The 21736-nt window shown below is 36.8% G+C and overlaps 1 protein-coding gene and 1 long non-coding RNA gene across 3 annotated transcripts in view; one reads left to right on the forward strand and one right to left on the reverse strand.

Annotated features, from left to right (window-relative positions):
* DMD (dystrophin) overlaps positions 1–21736 on the forward strand; it is a 2147259-nt gene that overhangs the window by 134714 nt on the left and 1990809 nt on the right. The window lies entirely within an intron of this gene.
* Positions 4052–20129, reverse strand: LOC145535989 (uncharacterized). The gene is made up of 2 exons (XR_014075576.1): positions 18157–20129; positions 4052–6102 (listed from the first exon to the last, which is right to left on the reverse strand). It is a non-coding gene; the product is annotated as an uncharacterized LOC145535989 (long non-coding RNA).

A 21736-nucleotide genomic window follows, 5' to 3' on the forward strand; every position in this document is an offset into this window, starting at 1 on the left:
AGATCTCCCACACTGCAGGCAGATTCTTTACCAGCTGAGCCACAAGGGAAGCCCCAGATGACCTCTTTGAAGGACTGGTGAGAAACTGGAAGCTTTAGAGAGATATGTTAACAGTATTGAGTCAGTTGCAAATGTTTTTACAATCACTTAGCACTGTCATTGTCATTGTTTTACATAAAATAGCATTACTTTGTAAACACCTATAAACAGAGATTGCCCAGATACACTAAACTATAAGAAGATTGTTACTGAGTAAAATAAAATATTACTAGCTAAAATTAATAGGTATAAAACTTTGTATATATTCTATACATTCACATCATTAGAAAGGAAAGGGAGGTATACTAAGGCAAGGTTCAGTTATATACTTGTAATCCACCCATAAAGGAAAAAAGCTTCATCAGAAAAAGATAATACTTAGCTTCACCTTGCTCATTGTTTCAAAAATCCTTAAACATACAAAAAAGAACTACTCACCTCTCATACCTAAGTGTATCTGATTTATTTTCTCTCTTCCTTCCTATACCTCTTTCTCATTTGCATTACAATCAGATTTCCAACCTATGTGTTTGAAGTCCTGTCTGCACTGTTGAATGTGAGCATCATGACTTGATTCCTAATATAAAAGCTTCATGGAAATGCACATACTCACTTGCTCCTGCATCCTGGGGGGAAGATCATCTTGAGTGCCACCATGTTTTGTTTTGTTTTTTCCCCTGAATGTGTAAGTGAAACAAAATAGGCTTTTGTTAGGTATACAGTTCTTAAATTTTTTCTTTTTTTTTTTAAGTTCTGTGCATGCTTCCTCAGCAGAGTGCAACATCTCCTCAGCTGTCACTATTAATGCACATGGGTTTTCATTCCTGGTTATTCATTAGAATCACTTGAAGAGCTTTTAAAAACTACTGCAGCCATGATGTTACTCTATCCCTGATCAATTCATCAGTACCGTGGCCTTGCCACCAACGAGGCTGTCCTTGAACTCTAGGATATAGAAGAATCCCCTAGGATGCTTATATAAAATGAAGATTCCAGGGCCCTCTTCCAAAGGATTCTCTTTTGATAGGTCTTTATTTAAAGTCATATATTTCTTGGGTCTTTCTTTGAGAGACAATACTGTGAGAACTCCTCTTTATTCCCAGTCTGGGTTTGTGATACTTTATTGCTATTACATTTGAATGTATCTGTTGAAATATCATTCCTTTAACAATAACTTACATAATTTCAGCCAGTGACTATTTTTATGAGTGCCACTATTGTGGTTTTACTCAATATCTTACTTGAAAACAGCTGAAAATTAAAGGAATTTATAATGATTAAATCGGTATGATGGAATGAGCCATTAATAGTTCAGCTCACTAAATAATTGCCATATATCCCTATTAGTACTGAGCTTCACACCTAATCATTCCTGGGAAAAATAAAAATACATAAACATGGTTTCCTTAGTTATAGTCTCAGGAAGCCACCTCTGTGGTCATTGTTGGAATGTCCTCTTCTTTCTGTGCCCTGAATCTTTGTCAACAATCTTTCATGTCCCATTCTGATGAGTATCAGAATGGTTGTTTATTTCTGTCAAGGCTTTTATAGTTATTCAAAGAATCCGGTCTTTGTGTCTGAAGTTGCTGAGTTCACATAATACAAAATTTTCAACAACCCTGTTTCCGTGTTTCTTGTCAATAATATTCAGAAATAACTACTATACAGAACTGTGTACCTGTATGGTTTTTATAGTACCAAGTGCATATGCTTGTTACCTACACACACTCTGAAAAAACTCTCACTGCAGACACATATTGACCAAGAATTACTTCTTTCACTGTATTGCATGTCTCTGCTCTACACATATTCTATCTCTCCTGAAGTGATTTAAGGATGACAAAGTCCTTTATGGGATTTTGTTGGCCTATGAATAGCTGTTAGCCTGAGATACCCCTGAAATTAATGCCTACAGTTGTTCAAAAAACATTTTAACCTAAATTTTTTTTTCACGTGTTGTGTTATCAATCTTCTCTTCTGGTTGTAGCAGGCAGGATTTGTTGTTTTACATTTCACTCTCTAGGTATCCATGCCTGAGTTGCTCCCATTGGGATAAAACCAAGGATACCTCCGACACAGTCATGGGCAGTCATTACAATAGAACGTGGACCAGCTTACACTTAACCCCAAACTATAAAGACTGTAAAGACAGATATATGCAGACTCATGAATGCTTTGCATGCAAAATGCCCATACACACACCCTGGGACAACTCAGGGCACAGTGATGGTTTAAATAGAATAATGCATCCTCTCCAGCTCTCGGAGTGTGCTGCTTATTTCGTGAGAACCATATGGAGCTGAGCCTTCACTACATAGTAGGCACTGTTGCTATCCTATGCCATTCTGCTCCAGCATCCTAAGATTAGCCTATTTACCACTGCCTGCATCCAACAATGTGAAACTTGTTTTAAGCTGGTTTTTAAAATTCCTTCAGCTACACAAGTCCATATAAAGTAAAATTTATTTGTTCCGATTCATGAAACAAAGTTAACATTCTCTTATAAGAGTGAGAAATAATTCTGCTCACCCATCTAGCACTGCCCATTTGCACTTTGTTTTGATGTGTGGAGGAAATGTATTGTTAAACACAGAGTTGTATCGTGAACAAATTTCAGGCCAGGTAGAAGGGGCTAGTTAGCATCACATTGTGCAGTAGTATATAGGCATTACTATATAACATCCATCAGATTGTGAGATAAGGATGGCTACTTCTTTCACTTAAACATTCCTGGTCCTTTATATAACCAGAGAATACATAACTAAAATGCTTGCCAAAAAATAACAGTATAAAAAATGGGCTTCTAGCATTTGTCATAAACGTGCTGGCACAGGATCTCAAGCATATAACTGGCTTTCTTTATGCAGTGAAAAGGCAATTGTGAATGTAACTCATAATCTCTGTTGCCAGTGGGCAGCCCATACATTTTATATTTCCTTCCTAATGTCCTAAATGATGCAAAAAATACTTTCTAGCTACTCAAATGCTTCATGTGTTAATAAATATACATCAAATGCCATAAATTACACGTAATTTTTCTTTAATGAATCAACTTGTTAGTTTTTCCTATCTTGTTAACATAAACCCATGTTTGAAAGTGTAAAACTATACCAATACAAAATTATCATTTTATGAGGTAATTATGTTTTCATTCTATATCAACATTTGAATATTCTGTGTACTAGAAGAACAAATATTGATGATCATGTTTAACCATGTTTGACCATAAAGCATAACTTCTAAATAAATTTGGATTTTTTATAGGATTATGCTCTGCTGTGATTGGCAGTAATATTTTTTTTCAAGTAGTATATATAGAATATATATAGTATATAATATATATTGTATATAGTATAAGTATATAGAATATATACTACTTGAAAAAAAATATTACTGCCAATCACAAAGTAATAATTATATACTGATTCAAACTGTTAGTGGAGGCTGGCAAATATAGGTGAACTCCAACTTACCCTGTCACCTCTTTTGCCAAACCTTCTTTGACCACCAAGTCTATTCCAGCAAGAGAAATGATCATTACTGCCTCTGCTGCATTTCAGCACTTCCCCACTGTAATACAATTCTTTGTTTAAAAGTCTATCTTAGCTTGGGCCACCATAACAAAATACCATAGCGCAGGTGGCTTAAACCATAGATATATGTTTCTCACAGTCCTCGAAGCTAGGAATTCCAAGATCAAGGTGCCGGCAGATTGGCTCCTGGAGAGAATTCTCTTCCTGTCTTGCAGATGGCTGCCTCCTCTGTGTGCCTCCACGTGGCAGAGAGAGAGACAGCAAGAGAGTGAGAAAGAGCCAGCACTTTGTTATCTCTACTTTTTATAAGACACTAACTGGATTATTGCAGGCTTCCTTGGTGGCTCAGTGGTAAAGAATCTGCCTGCAATGCAGGAGACCGGAGTTCGATCCCTAGGTTAGGAAGATCCCCTGGAGAAGGAAATGGCAACCCACTCCAGTAATCTTGCCTGGAGAATCCTATGGACAGAGGAGGCTGGTGGGCCAGTCCATAGCATCGCACAGAGTTGAGCTGGACAGACTAAAGTAACTTAGCAGCAAACCCATTATTGGGGCCCCACCCTCATGACCTCATCTAAACTTAATAACCCCTCAAAGGCCCTACCTCCTAATACATCATATTGAGGGCTGGAACTTCAACATAGATTGGAGAGCACACAAATGTTTAGTCTATAATAGAACCTGTATTTTCCAACAAGCTGTGAGCGCCAGGGGAATACAGAACATTACTTAGACTTACAATTCCTACTGCTTAGCATAGTGGTTGGCAAGTCAATGTACCTGAAATAAATGAACTAAACAATGATCATTGTTTAGTACAATTCTGTTTATACCTATTTACATATGTATTTCAGTCATATATATATATATATATATGTATGTATGCTATGATTTGACTGAGCAGTTGACAATCTATAGTTTAACAAAATTTAATTAAAAGAGTCAGTTGTATCACTATGTACATTTAAATACTTTTTAGATAAATAATGAGAGAAGGAGTGACAAGGGAAACATTTCATTGTGTTCAGTCTTCATGTATTTTTTTTCCCTCTTGGAAAGTTGTGATGATAAACGAAAATGTGTTTCTTTTTACCTTTAGTGGGGTGACATCTTTGCTACAGGGTGAGTGCCCTTAGTTTGTAAGTTATTAGCAAATAGTCCATTCTGTGCATAAAAGATATAAAATGATCATTATACAGATAATGTTATACGAATAATGAATGGATTATTATTGCATCAGGAAATCACCACTATGCTTTGCTGAAATTGGGAGGATTTTTCCCCAATAAACTCTTGTTAAATGCATCCTGTCAGGAAGGATTTGAGATATACATGAGAATTAATTCCACATCTTCTCAGTACTCCCTGTGAAGAAAAGAATTGCTTACCTACTCTCACACTCTATCATGGTGATATTCTTCAATTAAAATGTATGCATAAAAGAAATAGAAAATGTAAAATCTGTCTTTCCGTATGGGTTTAGAAACATAGAAAGAACAAGTGATAGTTCACAAATGCATGCTTATGCATGCAATAAAAGGAGTGTGTTTGCATTTGCATTATATCAAGCCATCTAGGACTTTAATTTTCATCTATATGCCTGAGCTCCAGCATGTAAATTCTGATTCAGTTGTTCTAGAGTAGAACCTGGCTGAATATGAGATTTTGAAACCCTTCAGGTGATTCTAATGTGTATTAAGGGCAAAGAATTGGCTCTGAGGGGTCTGGGGATGGATTGTAACTATCGGCAGTTTATAAGAATGATCTTGATAATGCTTATGATTTATTCTATGGAAATACATTCTTCACATCAGTTTGGGCAAAGACCTGAGAATCCTCAGTGTGCTCCTTCCCCGAAACCCACTGTGCTAATGTTAGATTCTTCATAAACTAATCCTGGCCTCCTTTCCTGGAAGAGTTATAAATATCAGTTATCTTGATTTCTGCCCCCCTGCCCCCCAGTTACCATTTTCGGAAATTTAGTAAAATTTTTCACTTACCTCTTTAGGCTTGCTTCAGGTTCTGTTGAAAATAATCCTATAATGTATACGTGGTTTATTGCCATGGTCACATTGGGTACTTAGTCATTTTCCACTTCCTCTTATAATATTTTTTTTCCAAATGTCAGTGATTTGCAGGGAATATCATAGACAAAGAAGTTGGGAAGAATCTCTGGTAAGAAAATTAGATTTTATTTCTGTATTGTTAGCTTTATTATAATTTGATTCCTTTCCCCCAAATTAAGTATTGATACTAATAATTATTGAAAACTTAAATTATTTGAAGGCCAATGTTAATCAGATTTTTACTAATGCACATACTCTATACTTAGCAATAAGTGAAACAACTTAAATATACTATTAAGTAGGAACCTAGATATAAGGTTAGAAGAACTTGATGTGCAATGCTCCCTTATGTTCATATGTAAACTTAGTTTCAAAGAAGAGTTCCAGAACTGAAGTCTGCATGACACAAATAGTAGAATGATTCTATGACTTCCAATCTGCTCTTAGTGAATATATGTCATATGCTTGGGCTTCCCATTGGCTCAGTGGTAAAAAAATCTACCTGAAATGAAAGAGATGTGCAGGAGACCTGGGTTTGATCCCTGGGTTGGGAAGATCCCCTGGAGGAGGGCATAGCAATGCACTCCTTTATTCTTGCTGGGAAAATCTCATGGACAGGGGAGCCTGGTGGGTTATGATCCATGGGGTTGCAAAGAGTCAGACACAACTGAAGTGAATGAACACACACACACACACATCATATATTTATTGATGATTGTAAGTATATTGGCACATTAAAACTTTGTATTTAGTAGTGTAAAGTCTAATGTGAAATGGGTAGAGAAGTTGTTACTTTTGTGAAAATTGTAGAATAGACTCCTTGGATTCTAATAAGAAACAAAAAGTGTCCATTTATACAATTACTGTATACATATGCATAGATGAGAGTTGAATGTACAAGGTGATCCTAAATAAATATAAACATTCAAAAATAGTAGATCCAGAATTCATAGATCACTCAATCTCAAGTCAATTTCTTCCATTCTACCATTTGAACCTTATGACCAAAGATGATTAGGAAAAACAGACTCCCAAAACAAGAGCCCTTGCATTTTTATTTGCTTTTATTAAAAGGAAGAATTTTTCTACTTCTGGAATATAATCTACTGAGAAGAAGTCTTTAGTTAATACTGAAAATGCATATTTTGTTACTGTCCACCTATACAGCCAATAATCAATCCCTTAATAATGTATATTGTCTTGTCTAAGTGTTTAGAGATCCATGTGTATCGTTAGTATCTAAAGCTGGATCTTTATATGGAGAAGTGGCACATTCAAGTACAGTGAATGGTTTTTGTTATATATTAATAATAATATAAAATTATATTTAAAACTATATAATTATATGCTACTTTTGATAATTGATACTGTTATATGTTAGTACTTAATATTAAGATGTCAGGGGAATTCCATGGCAGTCTATTGTTTTGGACTCCACGCTTTCACTGCCTAGGGTATGGGTTCAGTCCCTGATCAGGGAACTAAGATCCCACAAGCTGTGGCACAACCAAAAAAACAACAACAAAGATGTCGGGAAAAAAAAAAAAAGATTTTTAAGTAAAAAATGCCTGAGACTCTAAAGAGTCTACAACTCTAGAGCTATAACTGAAATTTTGCCTGAGATTCAGTTGACCCTTAGCCACAAGGAAATGTATCCCCATTTCAAGGATTTTCATAAAAACTTCTGGAAGTAACACAGGAGTAGATTTACATCTACCATCTAACCTTGGAAAGATTCCTGGGAACAAACTGGTGCCAGCCATCTTGGACTTGTAGTGGGCAGGTGTAAAACTGCATCCTGGGACAATTTCTATGGTCACTGAATCTTGGTACTTTCTCTCCTCACCATTGCAAAAACACCACCTAGATTAAAGAAGACATCTGTGAGAATATAAGAACATCAATTACTCATCATAGGTTGGTCAGCTGAATATACCTGCAGTATCTCTCCCATCTTCTGTTAATCTAGAATCATACTACAGGTTACAAGTAACCACAGGTTACTTGTAAATCATAACGCACTGAGGCAGCCTTTCCCAAAGCTCATCACTTTGAATGTTAAAAGGTTTATTTTACACCAACTTTTAATCTACATACTATGATCTGTGTAGAAAAAACAAAAAAACACATCCACTTTCAAACGTAATGCCACGCAGTTTTGAATGAGTGCTTATATATCTTTGTAAGTATTCCAAGCAAAATAGCTTTCAATGTAACAGGTTTTTTTTTCCCCCTAATTTTGTTTTGAATTTAAAGAGTAACATAAAAGAGCAAATTTGGTTTTAAATTTCTGCCTTGATAACAAGTTTAAGTATTTAGAACCAACATCATCTTAAATGTGGAGCATATAATAGATGGGACTAGGCCAGAATTTCCAAAAGTGTATTTTAAAGAACATTGATCCCTTAAGATGCTGAATGGAAAACATTTGTTAGAATATGACAATTTTGTTTCCTTCTTTGGAAAGTCAAGACTCAAGCCTTAAAAATTTCTGTAGTAAAAAAAAAATCTTATTTTACTCGGTTTAACACACTTTTTCCTAAAATTACATTACCAGAGTACTGATTGTGTCAAATTATATTTACTTATCTATATCTATATATAGATATATATACATGTGAGTGTTATGATTATTTTATTAGAAAAAGTTTGCAGTCTCCATAATATGAGAGTCTCTGAATACAGAATAAAAGAATTATGTGTGATCGGTATCATCTGCCTATGGTGATTAAGCAAACATAGTCAACTAGGACAGGGCTGTGACCACTGGTGTCTAAATGGTTAGATCTGGTGGGCTGTTTTCAGGCATAAGTAGAATCATCCATGGGCAAAATCGAGGCAAAGCAGATTTCATGAATAAGATCCAACAAGCATTAAGTACAAAATAAAACACTGATAAATTCAACTTCTTTAAAATTTAGAATTCTGTCCATTAAAATACACCAAATAACATTGAAAAAGAAACAGACTGGAAGAAAAATTTTCACAATACTTACCTCTGAAAGAATGTGTATCCTTATCAATAAAAAAGACAGATAAACCATTGTTTTTAAATGGACAGAATATAGAAACAGACACTTCATGAGAGAGAGTGTTCAAATGGCCAAAAAGCATATGAATAAGCACCTAACTTAACTACTAATTTAGGAAATGCAAAGAGAAAAAATGAAATACTACTCTAAACCCATTACCCCAAAAGAACAAAACAGCAACTAAATAAAAACCCCGTTTGTTTGAAAATTTAATTTTTTAGCTATTATGCTACCTTCATATTTTCATTGTAAGCTGTTATTGTTAATCAAAAACCCATGTTTGCACAAACTGTATCCTTCCACCTCAGATAGCACAACGCTGAAGGTTAAGAAAACATATTTCAGATTTCATGTTTTTGTTTTGTTTATTTTGTGCCTTTGTATGTGTTCCCATCTAAGTGTTTTAAGTGTTTATTTTTTTTAATTTTTATTATTTTTTGAATGCATTTTCCAGCATGCAGGAATCTTTGTTCCCCAACCAGAGCTAGAACCTGTGCCCCCTGCAGTGGAAGCCCAGTTTTAACCACTGGACCACCAGGGAAGTCCATTGTTTGCAGTTTTTAAACAAATATTTAAGACCCAGAAAAACACAACCATCAGAATGGATAAAATATAATAAGACAACAATACCACACATTAGGAAGAATGAGTGGGTCATGTGAAACGTCCACATACTGCTGGTTCAAGTGTAAATTAATATGTTTGGTAATATCTACCAAACCTAATGTATGCCTTTCTTTGATCTGGCCCATTCCTCTTCCATGTATTCATCCAAGATAAATCAGTGCCTAGGTCCACCAGACTAACATATATAATATTGTTAACAGCAGCATTTTGCCTAATAGCAAAACCTGGCACAGCTTAAAAGTCTCTCATAATTAAAATAGGTAAATAAAATGCACTATATTCATAAGTGGAATAAAGAACTGCTACTTGCAAGAACTTGAATGAATTTCATAAACATAATGTTGTAGAAGATAAAGAATATTTACTGTATGATTTCATTTATATGAAGGCTTCCCTGGTGGCTCAGATGATGAAGAATTTGCTTGCAATGCAGGGGACTCAGATTTGATCCCTGGGTCAGGAAGATCCCTTGGAGAAGGGAATGGCAACCCATTCCAGTATTTTTGTCTAAAGAATTACATGGACAGAGGAGCCTGGCAAAGAATCGGACGTGTCTGAGTGACTAATACACACACTTTGTTTATATGAAGTTGAATAACTGAGCAACGTATCTATAAAGGTAGTGATTAGAAGAGAGGCTTCTCCGGGGTGAGGGGGGCAATGAGAACATCGAATTAACTGGGGAGGAGCTTTAGGAAGCCTTATGGAGTGCTGCCAGGTTAGGGCTCTTTTCCCTTCTTCCTTTATTATAGAAATGTGTACAATTTTTATTTCACCTAGTTTTCTAAGCATGCATTGAAACTCCATGGAATATTCCTTCAAAGTACATTAAGCCTCTGCTAAAAGGGCTCTAGTGATGGAAAATACAACTTGTTTTTCTATCCCTCCCTTTGCCTACCTGCAAAATAATAAATAATAATAATGATGATGATAGTAGTTGGTATTTAACTCAAGCTTTAAAACAGATCCAGACTTTGAATCAGTACCTGATACATAGATATGTAACCTGATTTCCACTACCTTTCTGTGGATGAGGCTTTGACAATATCTTTTCTAAAAAAGACTGATCAGCACTAAAGGAAAAAAGGGGGGGCCATTTTATGTGTTTTAAATTAATAACATAGTTTTTAATTTTGCAATATTAAGAAATTTCTAAGCAATATTATCTGGCATCTGTATAAAGTCTCTTAAGACATAAATGTACAATATTTCTCAGAATGCTGTTGTGAGAAATGGCACTGAGCTGTCGAAAAAATTCTCTAATTTGATCAATATGTGCTAACACTCGTGCCATTAATTATTGTTGCTCTCAGCTTTCAGTGAATGCTTTATGAGCCACATGGGCCATGAGCTTGCTTTATTTTAACAGAGACAAAGAAGGAAGAGATCTTGTCAGTACAGTAATAACCCACAACAATAGAGGGCATGGTTCAGAAGCATTCATTGTCAGAAACTTCATAATAGGATCTAGAAATGATAAAGAGGTCCATTACAGGATGCTGTAAAAGAGATATTTTGGTATAAAATCTCCTTAAATACTAATTAAAATCAACGCACATATGCTAGGGAACAACAACAAAAAAAGTTGTATATGTGACTACTATAGCAGAGTCTAAGGGGCAAATGAATGAATGAATCAATGGATGAAAGAAAACAAAGAGCAGAGGACAAGTCATCCAGCAGGGAGGTAGAGGACTGGGAATGTTGTACTGAGCGAAGAAAGGAAGAAGGGGTGTGAAGGGAGGAATGCAGCTGACTTTGATGAGAGGAGTGCAGGATTTTCTGTCCTTAGGCATCTAGGGGATCATTTGCTATGAGCAGCCTGAGGCTCTTCCCATCAAAGAACACCTAATACTTTTATTGAGTTTTTTATTATGTCATTGTCAATGTGCTAAAGCTGTGGGTCTCAAAGTATGATTCAGACCAGCAACATCACCTGGAAACTTGTTAGAAATGTAAATTTTTGTTAGAAATGTAAAAGCTAAAGTAATGTAAACTTTGGCTTTACCACAAACAACTGAATCATGAATCTCAGGAGTATTTTTGTTTCTGTTTTTTCCTTGCCAATTTCGAAGGAATGAGATGACTTTATTGATATCATTCAGTCCATGAGATTGTTATAAATAGTGACATTTATAGTGTCATTCAGGAATTCAAAATGCCCCCTTTCCTCTCATCCTTTTTGTAGCATCTGGAAGGACCACTAGGAGAAGGACAGGAGGCACTAAGTATTGGGTTGGCTAAAAAGTTTATTCAGGTTTATCAAAAGATGGGCTGGAAAAACCCAAATGATCTCCAACACGATATAAAGCCAAAGACAGAGGGAGCCACAAAATGTTTGGCAAAGGTGTGGATGTGGGAGTGGGAAGTGGTAAAACAAACACCTCCACTTCACTTTTGTTGGGGCTAGCCCTGTCTAAGAATGTGTGAATACCATCATTCCTTTGGGGGGAATTAGGCCTTCTCAAGGGAAAGACTAGAGATCTCTTCAAGAAAATTAGAGATACCAAGGGAACATTTTATGCAAAGATGGGCTCAATAAAGGACAGAAATGGTAGGGACCCAACAGAAGCAGAAGATATTAAGAAGAGGTGGCAAGAATACACAGAAGAACTGTACAAAAAAGATCTTCATGACCCAGATTATCACAATGGTGTGATCACTCACCTAGAGCCAGACATCCTGGAATCTGAAGTCAAGTGGGCCTTAGGAAGCATCACTATGAACAAAGCTAGTGGAGGTGATGGAATTCCAGTTGAGCTATTTCAAATCCTCAAAGGTGATGCTATGAAAGTGCTACACTCGATATGCCAGCAAATCTGGAAAACTCAGCAGTGGCCACAGAACTGGAAAAGGTCAGTTTTCATTCCAATCCCAAAGAAAGGCAATGCCAAAGAATGCTCAAACTACTGCACAATTGCACTCATCTCACACACCAGCAAAGTAATGCTTAAAATTTTCCAAGCCAGGCTTCAGCAATACATGAACCGTGAACTTCCAGATGTTCAAGCTGGTTTTAGAAAAGGCAGAGGAACCAGAGATCAAATTGCCAACATCCGCTGGATCATCGAAAAAGCAAGAGAGTTCCAGAAAAGCATCTATTTCTGCTTTATTGACTATGCCAAAGCCTTTGACTGTGTGGATCACAACAAACTGTGGAAAATTCTGAAAGAGATGGGAATACCAGACCACCTGACCTGCCTCCTGAGAAATCTATATGCAGATCAGGAAGCAACAGTTAGAACTGGGCATGGAACAACAGACTGGTACCAAATAGGAAAAGGAGTATGTCAAGGCTGTATATTGTCACCCTACTTATTTAACTTGTATGCAGAATACATCATGAGAAACGCCGGGATGGAGAAAGCACAAGCTGGAATCAAGATTGCCGGGAGAAATATCAATAACCTCAGATATGCAGATGACACCACCTTTATGGCAGATCGTGCAGAAGAACTAAAGAGCCTCTTGATGAAAGTGAAAGAGGAGAGTGAAAAAGTGGGCTTAAGGCTCAACATTCAGAAAACTGGGATTATTTCATCCGGTCCCATCACTTCATGGGAAATAGATGGGGAAACAGTGAAAACAGTGGCTGACTTTATTTTTCTGGGCTCCAAAATCCCTGTAGATGGTGATTGCAGCCATGAAATTAAAAGACATTACTCCTTGGAAGGAAAGTTATGACCAACCTAGACATATTAAAAAGCAGAGACATTACTTTGCCAACAAAGGTCTGTCTAGTCAAGGCTATGGTTTTTCCAGTGGTCATGTATGGGTGTGAGAGTTGGACTATAAAGAAAGCTGAGTGCAGAAGAATTGATGTTTTTGAACTGTGGTGTTGGAGAAGACTCTTGAGAGTCCCTTGGACTTCAAGGAGATCCAACCCGTCCATCCTAAAGGAAATCAGCCCTGTTCATTGGAAGGACTGATGTTGAAGCTGAAACTCCGATACTTTGGCCACCTGATGCGAAGAGCTGACTCATTGGAAAAGACCCTGATCCTGGGAAAGATTGAGGGCAGGAGGAGAAGGGGACGACAGAGGATAAGATGGTTGGATGGCATCACTGACTCAATGGGCATGGGTTTGGGTGGACTCTGGGAGTTGGTGATGGACAGGGAGGCCTGGCGTGCTGCGATTCATGGGGCTGCAAAGAGTCGAACACGACTGAGTGACTGAACTGAACTGAACTGAAGGCTACTAACAAGAAAACGTATCCCTAGCTCAGTTTCTAAGGCCTCACCTACCATAGTGAGATTGCAGTGTGAGGCTCTCCCCACTGGGGACTCCATCTCTGGTATCAAGATCTTCCCTGCTGGTATTCCTTTAATAATACCTCTTCTCTGACCATATGCCTACTCAACAGTACACTCATAGTGTCTTCAAATCAATTAGTATAACTAGTGTTTACTAAAAAGTGTGAGAATTTAGGGTTGCTAACCAAACCAGTTCAGTGCCTTTAATAATTCATTCTCCATCCAAGAGATAGAGAATCAAATATACTCCCATTACATCTGATGTAATGATGACTGTAATATCTCAGCATGTGTCTCCCATATGTTCACATTGTATCTGATGGCCTCTGGGAACCTCTCTGGGTGCTTCCTTCCCAACCCTACCCTTTAAGACTTGCCTCTTCTCCATTTGAACCTTTGGATTGGTACTGTAAGGAGCCTTCCAGGTAATTTTGATGTTTTCTAAAGGTTGAGAGACATTATAGTGAGCAATACATTCATTACATCTTATTCGTCTCAATGATTCCATTGAAGAAGCATTGTTAATGCCCTGCTTTACAAATGAAGGAACTGAGACTGTAAAAGGTTCAGTATTTTGTTCACAGTCACATAGGTGGTATGCAGAAGAGATGGGAAAAGAACTGAGATTTGTCAGACTATAAACCCTGTAGTTTTTAGCCACTCCTCCAGAGTAAAAATTCATTAGTTTGAATAAATATTTGTAATACCCAACCTGCAAGTCCCCAAATAGAATTCCAATTGCTAAAGCATTCCTTTTGAAGAAAATACCCCAATCATTGGCAAAAAAAAAAAGGCTTAAAATGCAAATGCCTGATTGAAGGAACAGTTGAATTTTTTTTTCCCCTCGAATTTAGCCGTTTGGGTTGGGTTAGGTTAATTTGTTGAAGAATAGTGTTTCCTGTAGTAACAAATCAGACTCTTATCTATTATCACACTTGCTATTTTCCACTCTTTAAGCTAAACTTCTCTAAAGATTCTATATTCACTGTACCTACTTCCCCACCTCGCATAGCTGTCTCAACCTCAGGTAATCTGGCTTTTGCCACAACCTTCAACTCTGCAGCATTGATAGATGATCAGTCCCTCCTATTGGAAGACTCTTCTCCCTTGGCTTCTGGGATATTTTTCTCTTCTCCTCCTATGTGTCCTCATTACCTTCTTCATTTTCTTGGAGTGCTACTCTCGTTTTGTAAATTTCTTTTCATGTGAACCTTAACTTCTATTCAACATCCTTTTGTTAAATCTCATTCAAACTTTATAGCATAATAGCTCTAAATGGTGGCACCTAACTCTATCTCCAACTAAAATCTTTCTGTTGAGCTGTAGACTTATATCTCCCCACCTATCAATTATACTCACTTATTTCACATACTTACTTCAATGCTCAGACTCAACAAATAGCATCCAAATAATGCTCCTTCCACCATTTCTTGCTCATTGAAAGGCAGCACCACACATCCAATTTCTCAAGTTTTTCAGTGTCATCCTTGAGTCTTCTTCTGCATCATTGCTCTGATAATTAAGCAGGAGGGAAAGGGGCAAGGCAGAACCTTTAAAAGAATGACATGGTCATAGGACATGACAAAGACTGGTTACAAACTACTGGATGCAAGATGGTAGAAGATTCAACTTCTAGTAGACTATGAGCTTTAGTATAATGCTCATTATGATACATTAGCAAGCTAAATGACACACCCATCAGCTCCATGACAAAGCTGGGCCACCTACCTTAGTTTAAGCAACCACAGTTTCCACCCACCTTATTGCCATTGCCCTAAAACTGATTATCAATTTTTCCTACCTTTATGAGTCAGTTTTCCATACTACAACTAGGATCCGTTCTGTGTTATGAGACAGTGATAACAACCAGAGAGTAGAAAGTTATATAAACAGTATTGAGAAAATTCAGCACAAAGAAATATTTTTTTAATCTGGTAAAAAATAAAAAAGTAAAATGCATTATCTGATTATATGATTATATCATTTACCCACTAAATGTTTACTGTGATTTCCTCAAGATTAATTTGATAACTAGTTGACTTAATCATATTAGATTATCAGTTTTTTCATGTTTCTGGTACTGAGGGTTGAAAGTTCAGGAATAAATTGTCCACATGTTTATTGTAACTTAGGAACTTCCTTTAACTGATAATCATTGTTGAAGTGGTTTGCAAAACAACCATAGGAGTAGAGTCTATTGCAATCAGTAGACTGACAGAGTGAGTTTTTTTCTTTATTGTTAGACCAGCATTTTTCCTCAAAGACTAAGAATTTTTACATTATGTGTGTCTGTATGTGTTAGCTGCTCAGTCGTGTCTTACTCTTTGCAACCTCATGAACTATAGCCTACCATGCTCCTCTGTTCATGGAATTCTCCTGGCAAGAATACTGGAGTGGGTAGCCATTCCCTTCTCCAGGGGATCTTCCCAACCCAGGGATCAAACCTGGCTCTTCTGCATTGCAGGTGCATTCTTTAACATCTGAGCCATATATAACGTATATTAAATATATGCATGTATGTGCATATGTGCATATGTGTATATATTTAATATACATTTAATAAGCATACATGATATGTTTAATGTCATATATATCATACATAATTTGTGTAAGTTGATTATATATTCTATATATGTATATTTATAAATCAATTTATAAAAACATTCAAAACTATCAAAAATTTTGTAAGTTCAATGGATTGGCTAATTGAATTTGATAATTCTCTTTCTCCATGCCTACTACCACTTTCACCTGCATTATCGCAATAGACTCCTGATTCTTTGTCTCTTTATTTGCTGACTCTCTCCACAAATTCCTCAAGTCCACTCTCCAACCTGCTATCAAAAAGGATTTTCCTAAAATTGAAACCAGTTCATGCTACCTACCCTGCCTAAATTCTTAAATTTGCATTGCCCCAAGAATGAAATCTGAGTCGTATAAAATGTTCTACCAACCTTTCCAAGGATTGACTGCTGCTCCATCTCTTTACATCTACCCCTTCCCACAGTACCCACCACACCCATCCATCCCTCAGTCATCCATTGTCCATCCCAAGCATGCTGCACAAATTACTATTTCTAGCTTCTCTTATTCTGTGCCTAAAATGGCCTTCCAGTGACCCCTATACCCTACTTCTCTCTGACTCTCTCACTCCTACTTTATACTCATCGACTCTATCTTTTAGGTGATGTCACTTCTTCAAAAATTCCCAAGATGGATGTGATAAACGGCATATTTTTTATGCATCATCTCATGGGCCCATGGTCACTGTATTTTAAGACACAGCAATTTCCTGTTTTTCAATTTCCTGTTTATATGTTCTTATCACTCATTAATCAGTAAGCTTCTAGGAGGACTATCTCTCTTGTTCACAGTCACCTCCTCAGCCCTTAGCATAATGTCTCAAAATAAGCAAGTACTCAATAATATTTATTAATTGATTAAGTGAGAAACTATGATACACTCAAGCTTATTCAAATCTAAAACTTGGGAATAAGGCAAAAGGATAACTTGATGCCTTTTTAACGTCACCCTGAAGCATTGTCTAAAAGGTCTGCTTAAAGATCATTTAATTTTCTATGAGAATGCATCTTTGTTTAACTTAGTATTTGCTATTGATTAGGGCTCGGGTTCTGTGAAGCATTATGTGAACTTATACATTTATTCAGTAAAGAGACAAAATTGTTTTTCTAGCAGAAAAATATCATTGAGGATATGATATTATTGCCCTTTAAGATATTAACTGGTTTTGTATCTAATCTAGCAGTCTTCTTCCAGTATACCTTGTTTTCATGATTATGTATGTTCCGACTCTTGAATTCTCCTTCGAATCAGCTTTAATTCTCTGCCTGTTTCACCATGAATTAGCTATTTCCTCGTTCTCAGGATATGTTTGTAAGAGAAGAGTACATTTACTTCAGTGTGTTTTAAGCCATGTAAGAAACAGTCTAGCATCAACAGTTATTTCTAGGAAGAGGTCCTCTTCCTAGTGGGATTAGTGGTTAGGATTAGCGCCTCTATTGCAGGCACCCTTGTGTGTTAGTCACTCAGTCATATCTGACTCTCTGCGAACCCATGCACTGTAGCCCACCAGGCTCCTCTGTCCATGAAGTAACCTATTTTTTTGTAACCAAAGCTTACATTTTAAATTTGGAAACATTGGTTTACTTGTAATTTGGCGGACTATTATTTTAAACTAAAATTTCTGTATTTGAAGTGCTGCTAAGACAATTTCTATTTTGACTTCAGATTGATTTCTCCTTAATTTGTTGCATTAGAATTAAGATGAAATTCTAGATTTCCAAACAAACATTTCAGAAAAGTCCTCCTATAATTGTAGAAAAGATGTTCTGACTTCCCTGAGTAGAATCACATCGGTAGAATAATATTTAAAATAGAAAACATTCATTATCCATATAGAGTTGTTTAGTTGCTAAGTTGTGTATGACTCTTTTCGACCGCATGAACTGTAGCCTGCAAGGCTCCTCTGTCCATGGGATTCTCCAGGCAATAATAGTCGAGTAGGTTGCTATTCCCTTCCCCGGGGTACCTTTCCGACCCAGGGATCCAACCCAGGTTTCCTGCATTGGCAGGCAGACTTTTTACCACTGAGCCACTTAGGAATCCCTCATACAGAGTATATCAAAATAATTACAGTCATTAAGTGAAACTAACATTCAGTTGTGTTCTAAATAAGTCAGTTGAGATGGTGAAGAATCTAGTATCTGCATAAAAGGAGCATGTTCTGGGAATGTCCTTGGAGGTCCAGTAGTTAAGACTCTCCACTTCCATTACAGGGAGTAAGGTTCAGGGAACTCAGATCCTACAGGCCACTCCAACAACAACAGCGGGCAGGGTGGGGGTGGAGGAGGTGGACGGGGGAAGCTGGGGGTGGCGGCATGTGCTATTGTTTTAAAAAGGAGCCACATGCAAATGAAAACATTAGAAAGCAATTAAAGAGTGCTTTACATTAAAGACATAAATGGCTTTCTAGAAGCCTTAGGATTGTGAAGACTTCAGTATTCAAACAGATTTTTAGCTCTTAGCTTTCGGATTTGTTTGCATTTGAAAGTGGCCCTGAGGGGAGCATAGAATGGTCAGATTTAACATCTATATCTATCTCAACTTTGTTCATGAGAAAAAGAAAATGGCTGAAGAATGTTATGATTTTCTTCTTGCCCCTTTTAGACTTGTAAATGACTACATGGGTGGCTTCACAAGAACTAATAAAAATATATTAATTTTATCCTGTTCTGAACACTAAAATTCATCAGTCTTATATTTCCTCCTCCTTCATAATTATGACTTGTTTTTGCTGGCCTAACAGTTTTCCATTCTAATCAAGCTTTGTCATGGGCTGTGGGCTGAATTGCTCTGTGAAAGACTGATTTGCTTCCAGATCCTATAATCTATCCCTTTGAAGGCTAGAGATTGAAGTCATTAAGGCACTGCTGTTGCCCTTGATCTCTGCTCAAAGAGGATAGAGATTGATTAGTTGACAGTTGTTGACCTGGATGGCTCAAAATGAAGTAGTGATGAAGCAAAATCAAGTGCACAGAATATTTGATAATGTCATTTATTATGTGTGCATTTTTTTCAGCCTTATTTTCTCTTTCATTTTTGTGGTTAGATATTTAGTAGAGATGGTGCCCCAGCTTGACCCCACCCCTACGCCACACTTACCACTATTCTTACCTCCAAGGGCACATAAGAACTTTTTAATTTCCTGAATTAGTAACTTGTGTATGTTGTCTGGGCTTCCCTGGTGTCTCAAGGTAAAGAATCCGCCTGCCAAAGCAGGAGACGCAAGAGGCGTGGTTCAATCCGTGGGTCGGGAAGATATCCTGGAGTACAAAATGACAACCCACTCTACTATCCTTGTCCGGAAAATTCCATGGACAAAGAAGCCTGGCGGGCTGTCTTCCATGGGGTTGCAGAGTCAGATATGACTGAGTGATTAAGCATGAGCACATGTTGTCTAAACATTCTGCAGAAGCAAGGTAGCATACAGAGTTTATTATTATGTCAGTTGAAAAGATTAGTTGTTATTAACAGATATCTACTCAAGCTTCTGACCAGAAGTTGGCCTCAAATCATTAAAGGGTTATTGTGCAAATATAGCAGACATTTCATAGAATGAATGCTCATTCTTTTCTGTAGCTTTAAGCTTAGAAATGGTATTAGTGCTAAGAAAAATCTAAACCAATTTGTGTAAGAAAGTGAAAGTCTCTATTAATGGAGAAAGCCACTTAAAAAATGTCACCTTCAATTTATTAAAAATGTTAGACATCTGAGCTACTTTGGGGTATTAGTATTCTGTTCCATTGATGTCTTTTGCCAGTCAAATTTTGGCACAATGCAGTTCTGATTTCTTGAGCTTGATATCTGATATATAAAGTTGATATTTTGCCAGTTTTATTGAGAAGTTATTAACATATATCACTGTATAAGTTAAAGGTATGCAGCATGAGGATTTGGTTTTCATATATCATGAAATGATTACCACAATCGGTTCATCTAACATTTATGTTTTCATATAAATGTAATATTAATAAGAAAAGTAAAAGAAAAGAAAAAAACTCCTTGTAATGAGAACTCTTAGGACTTAATGTCTTAACTACTTTCCTATATACCATATAGCAATGTTAACTATAGCCATCATGTTGTATATTATACCCCTGAAAGTGAAAGTGTTAGTTGCTCAGTCATGTCCAGCTGTTTGCAACCCCAAGGACTGTAACCTGCCAGGCTCCTCTGTCCAGGCAAGAATATTGGAGTTGGGTAGCCATTCTGTTCTCCAGGGGATCTTACTGACCGAGGGATCGAACCCAGATCTGCTTTGCAGGCAGATTGTTTGCCATCTGAGCCACCCCTAGTACACATTTCTCTGATAACTGCAAGTTCGTATCTTTTGACCACTTTGTTTCCTGTCCGCTTCCCCTACTCCTCACTTCTGGTAACCAATGTCTGATCTCTTTTTCAGTGAATTTGGTTTGTGTGTGCGTGTGTGTGTGTTTAGATTCCACATGTAAGTGAGAGCAAACTGTATGTCTAACTTTCTTATTTATTTCACTTAGCATAATGCCTTCAAGATCCATCTATGTTGTCACAAACAGTAGAATTTCCTCATTTTTTAATGGCTGAATAATATACCCATTCATCCATCGATGGTCATTTAGATTGTCTCCATGCTTTGGCTATTCTAAATAATCTTGCTAAGAACATGGGCGATCAGGGGTGCAGATACCTTTTTGACTTAGTGCTGGTGGTTCCTCTGAATATATTCCCCAAAGTAGCATTGCTTGATCCATGGTAGTTCTATTTTTAATTGTCTGATGCTCTTCCATACTGTTTACCATAGTGGCTGTATCAATTTAAAGTCCCAACAATAGTACAGAAGGGTTCCTTTTCCTGCATATTCATCCCAGCATTTGTAATCTCTTATCTTTTTGATGATGGTCATTCTAGCAGATATGAGGTGATATCCCATTGTGGTTTTAATTTGCATTTCCCTGATGATTAGTCACAATAAGCATCCTTTCATGTACCTGTTGAACTTTTGTACATTTTCCCTGGAAAAATGACTATTGAGGTTGACTGCCTCAATTTTTTAAATTGGATTATTTGTTTTTTGCTATTGAGTTACATGAGTTATTTATATATCCTAGGTATTAACCCCTTATCAGATATATGGTTTCCTAATATTTTTCCCATTCTTTAGGTTGTCGTTTCATTTTGTTGCTGTACAGAAGCTTTTTAGTTTGATACAGTCCCGATTGTTTATTTTTTCATTTTGTTGCTTGTGTTTTAAATGTCAAGGAGCTTTATTCCTGTTTTTCTCCCCCTAAGAGTTTCAGGGTTTCATGTCTTACATTTAAATTTTTAATCCATTTGGAATAATTTTTGTGAGTGGTGTAAGATATGAGTCCAGTTTCATTTTTTTATATGTGAATGTATAATTACCCTAGAAGAAGAGATTATATCTTTTTCCACTGAATATCCTTGGCTCCTTTGTCAAGTATTAGTTGAGTGTATATGCTTGGGTTTATTTCTGGGCTTTCAACTCTATTCCACTGGCTTATTTGTCTGTTTTTATGCCAGCACTGTACTGTCTTGAGCACTAGAGCTTTATAGTATAGATTGAAATCAGGAAGTGGGATACCTCCTGCTTTGCTCTGGAAAGCCA

The sequence above is a fragment of the Giraffa tippelskirchi genome, chromosome X (genome assembly GCF_054371585.1).
Source record: "Giraffa tippelskirchi isolate mGirTip1 chromosome X, T2T-mGirTip1v1.2.pri, whole genome shotgun sequence".
Taxonomy (NCBI): Eukaryota; Metazoa; Chordata; class Mammalia; order Artiodactyla; family Giraffidae; genus Giraffa; species Giraffa tippelskirchi.